Source organism: Copadichromis virginalis, linkage group LG4 (genome assembly GCF_057382275.1).
Source record: "Copadichromis virginalis isolate Kocher_CV1m ecotype Utaka linkage group LG4, C_Virginalis_male_GT1.1, whole genome shotgun sequence".
Classification (NCBI taxonomy): Eukaryota; Metazoa; Chordata; class Actinopteri; order Cichliformes; family Cichlidae; genus Copadichromis; species Copadichromis virginalis.
The window spans coordinates 12,925,540-12,930,676 of record NC_140621.1 but is presented as its reverse complement, the minus strand read 5'-3'; the positions used below and the strand labels follow the sequence as shown (position 1 = coordinate 12,930,676).

The window sequence follows — 5,137 nt, the reverse complement described above, 5'->3', positions numbered from 1 at the left end:
CTTATATAAATTTGCCGTTAGTGATTTCATAATTCTAGGAATCGTCTAGTTTTCTTACAATGATCATGTTGCCACTTTTTTTGCGTTACAACAACATTCCTCCTTATTTTAATGTTTTTTCATCGTGCTCCATGGCAGAGAAACACACAGATATGCTTTTTCCTGGGCCTGGTTTTAGTAAGAGAGCTGGATTAACGGCTTCTGTGGGCGAGAAGAAGCAAAAACCACATTTTGCATTAGAGTATGATTTATTGTTGGCGTCAGAGATGCAAAATAACGAATACTTCAATACTGTACTTAAGTAGAATTTTCTGGTATCTTTACTTTACTGCTGTACTTTTTTGTGCCTACTGTATACTTCTTTATACTTCTACTTCTCACATTTTAGCACGCGTATCTGTACTTTGTAATCCGTACATTTGTAAATCAGCACGCGTGCTTTGGACGCAAGATTACTTCAAAATTTTGTACATAAATTATATTTTAGACCCTGTACTTCTTACTTCGACTTGACTAAAAAGTCGAGCCAGTGCTTTCTAAACAGAGGTATCTAAACTGTAGTAAGGAACGTGTGTACTTGTGACACCTTTGGTTAGCGTCAACACTGCAAATTTCGTCACAAACAGATTTATATATTTATCAATACTTCTATTCGTCATTCTTTTCTGTACAGCTTTTTTATTGCCCAGATTTTAGTTAGCCTCTGTTCAATTGACTGTTATATGTCAATAGAAACATATCTCACAGATTAAAGTGTCTTTTAAAATATTTGGGTTTTTTTTTTCAAGAATTTTCTTCCCAAATCTATTACATGCCAAGTGTAAATTGTTATTTCTGCTAAAACCTTAACTTAAATGTGTATATGGTGTTTATCTGTTTCTCTCTGTGTTTTAGATGCACACATCAATCTGGAATTCAGGCTTAAAGCCAGAATTGCAGGAATGCAACACGTGTTGCAGAGGACTCTTTCACTGCCCTCTGTGCCCCACTTTCAGCCCTACTGTCAGGGCAAAGATTGAGGAGCATCTAAGTGTGCATATAAAAAATGCTTTGCCTTTAAAAGGTATGTTTGTATTAAATATACTTTATAGTTATAAATATGCACTTTTTTAAGCACTTCTGCAGTATCTTTGTTGACTTAAAAGTTGCTGTTGATATTGTACAGTTCAGTGCATTCATCTGCAACAAAAATAGTGTTTTTATAAAATATATTTTTATTTACTTTTCACCACTTTTCTTGACATAACTTTTGTGATCCATACCATTTTGCTTTCATTATTGAGGTTGGCTTGGATGTTTTTGTTAACATGTACAATCTGATTGTTAGACAAATTGATTGCATTCTATACAACTACATTTAAATTACATCTGTTTGTTTGTTTGTTTTTTTTCTCTTACAGATAAAATGATATGCAGGCAGCCTTGTAGGACAACAGGACACTTTCACTGCCCTGTCTGTAAGATTACAATCATACGGCGTGGGGATATGGCAAGGCATTTATTGTCTTGTCAGCATTCTTCAATGCCAAGTCAGCCACCATTATCAGGACTGCTCCCCGCTGAACTCTTCGAGGAGACCCGTCTCCCCCCCCCAAGGTTTTGTCTTCGGTATCTGAACCATTTTCTGAGTCTTTGTTAGAACATTCATAAGCTCTACCCTCTGTGTTCAATAAAACTGCAGCTGATGGAAAGTCCATGAAAATGACATGCCCTCACTGTGGCCTTACTCTTCGTAGCTCTGGCAAGCTATTTGCACACTGGAGAGAGGAAGCCAAAGCTGTGCTTGAAGGACAACACGTGCCCATTTTCAGACTGAAAAAGCGCAAGTTCCAGGAAGTCAGTCAGGTCAGTATTCACTTTAAACAGTAGTGTAATTACATGGTTAGTGACATTTGAATAACTGTTAAAAAACTGTTCTGCAACAGAGAAATAACTATGTTTTCATCCCCATTTGCCTGACACAGGAGCCAGCAGTTGTTGAAGATCTGCGTCCTGCTGTGCAGTGGGCTGTCCAAAATAAGGCACATGTAACAATGCCCAAATATCTGTCCTTAAATCAAGGGGACCAGCAGAGGGTCTTAAGAGACATGTCAGAGGAAGAAGACACTGGAGCAAGGGACTTGTTCCTCTTTGTTTTTCAGTTTGCAAAGGACATGGAGCTCTTTTTGAAAGCATGTGCTGATGATCAGGGGCTAAGGGTCAGTGCTATGTTTGACATGTAATGGACAAATGAAGGCACTGGCTGTGTTTGTTTAATATGTTGTTGTTGTTGTTGTTGTTGTTTTGTTTTTGCATAGTACAAAATTCCAATTAAACTTATTTCAAAATGTTGTTCACTTGATTCTGTGTCCATACTTATAATAAATGATTACAGTGAAACAGCATTAAATGTAAATGTAACAGCATTTTTTTAAACTTATAATTTCAAAATAAAAAGCTTATTGTTGATATTAACAGTAAAGAATTGTAATCAATAATATTTTTATACATTTTAAACATTAACACTCTGGGCTCTATCCTGGCTATCTGTGGACACTTCACTTATTCTTTTTTTTGACTACTGCACTGCAGTGGACCAAAACAATGACACGGGTTTGATCTTAAGGATCTAATAGTTATGTGTGTTGTGCATGACATTGCCACACAAATATGTATTTGCAAGATAGAGTAGAATAAATTATGACGCATGAAATATTACATAGGCTGCAGTGAATTTCTGTTGATACAGCCAATTGAGCTTTGAGTTTCCCAGTCAAACTTAGCTTTGAAGCACCTGCTAAAACACTTTTACTCTTTTACATTTCATAACAAGACACCATAGCCAAAATATTAACAAAATATATATTATTAAAAAATTCAAAGCTGCACATACAGCAACAAACACCGTTAGTAAATGTGTCCTGGAGTTTATGCAGGTGCAGAAAGTGCTGCTGCTGTAAGTCAGCCTAACAGCTTACAGATCACTTATTTTTCTGGAAAGATGGTAGGAAGGGCATCACTGCTCATTTCTACAGTCTCCCAGATCTTGGAATACAATCCCTTTGTACCATGAAACCACTTCGCAGTACTAGGAGTCCACTAAAACCTATAAAGAGAGTGATCCTGGAAGAAATGGGGCACACACTAGTGACCTCAACAATTGCAAGACGGCCTTTTCCCCGATGCTCAGATGGGGAAAAAAAGGAAGTTTCATGAAAACATTAGGACTTTATCACCGTTTTACCAGAAAAGTTAATGGTAATATATAACCTAACTGGCTATAAAGAGTAAAACATTTAGATACAATTTTGATTTTGATGAAAAGGACTGGTGCTATTTTAAAGAGTCACGTCGGTAAAAGTAGATAAATGTTTTAAGAAATATACATTTTATAGCATTTTGTGAACATACACAAAAAGTGGCCATTTTTGGCAACAAACAAGCTGAGAGAGAGTTGTATATTTTTGGCTCTCCTTGAACAAAAATAATAGTGCATAATAATCAATGTTGATGTTAATCAATTAGATGTCCCAGACACTACTATTAATAATACAGCGGTGCCTCGTTTATCGCTGGTGTTACGTTCAAAAAATAACCCGCGGTAGGTGAAATCCATAGCCAACTTTATTTTTTACAATTATTACAGATGTTAAGACTGTAAAACCCCTCACTACATGCTTTATACACTTTTCTCAGACAGGAATGAACATTTTCACACTTTTCTCTTTGTTTAAACACTCTTAGAGTTCAAACCTTTGTAGAAACACAAGTCCAGTATTATGGAATGAAACCTAAAGGTGCATTTGAGGGTGCAAAACGTTTCGTCGGCATTGTTGTGTTTGTTTGGGAGAAAACTTCCAAACGTACAGTACAGCACTTCAGAGTTACACTGCTAGCGATCGAAGATTTATGTAAATTCGACAAGCTAAACGCATTCTGTACTGTACAGCGGGAGTCCCCAACCTTTTTTGCACCACAGACCACTTTAATGTCAGACAATATTTTCAGGGAACTACCTTTAAGGTGTCGCGGATAAATACAACAAAAGAATAAAAAAAAGAAACTGTGGTATTTTGTAAATATAATAATAAACGTGACTTGAGCTGTGCGCCAACAACAATGACAGTGACATCCTCCTCTCTGCTTCTTAACGCTCTCTGGTCGCTATGGTAACGCGTAAATAGTTCTTTCAAAATAAGACACACAACTACAACCATACATTTCACACCGGAGGATCAACCCTCGCGGAACGGTACCAAAGGACTCACGGACCGGGACCGGTCCGTGGGCCTATTAGGGACCGCTCCTGTACAGGAGACACTGGACTAGATTGATTGACAATGGTCTACAGCAATCAGAACGCACAACACGATGTACTGTAAAAATAATAATAAATCAGCGAAACAGCAAGTGTCACTTTTGGCCACGAACAATTTAGGGGATGGTGAATTTTTTTTGAACAAACCCAGAGTGTTAAAAAAAAAACCCCACTTAAAACCATTTTATAGTAACAAAAACGCAATTTAGTTTTCGCTGTCAAAGTCGATTTAACCGAAGTTACGTGTTTACGGCTAGTGTGGAGGTCACGTGTTTCCGGTTACTGTGGAGGTCACGTGTTTCCGGTTACTGTGGAGCTCCACAGTGGACAGTGGCTGCAGCCAGGTGCTCTTGGTTTTAGTTTTCAGATTTATTTGTCATATGCAAGTTAGCACAGGGTCAACATTGCAATTAAATGTGTTTGAATCAGAATCAGAATCAGAATCAGAATACTTTATTGATCCCTGGGGGAAATTATTTTTTGTTACAGTGCTCCATTTTAAACCAACATTAAGACAAGACAGACAATACGCTAACTAAGAATAGTACAATATATACATATATATACATACATATGTTACACCCCTGAAAACAGGGGGAAAAGAATCACGAGAGTGATTATGACTTGCGTCTCTCATGCAGTAGTTTATTGCAGTGAAAATGAGCAGAAACGTTTCACATTCTGTACTGCTAAATGTCACATGGTGGAAGAAAAACACCAAACAATAAACCGAAACACCAAAGTGCTTATCATACATATACTTGAGCAGGTTTCCTGACAAAATGGCTGACAATCGTGGTGTTTTTAGCTCCTGCCGTTATCTTAATGGCCATTACACAG

General features: G+C 37.3%; 1 long non-coding RNA gene across 1 annotated transcript; it reads left to right on the top strand.

The window, feature by feature from the left end:
* The first annotated feature begins 1,422 nt into the window (after positions 1-1,422).
* On the top strand, positions 1,423-2,215 carry LOC146710973 (uncharacterized). Its single transcript, XR_014920071.1, has 3 exons — positions 1,423-1,608; positions 1,737-1,845; positions 1,965-2,215. It is a non-coding gene; the product is annotated as an uncharacterized LOC146710973 (long non-coding RNA).
* Positions 2,216-5,137: the final 2,922 nt, after the last annotated feature.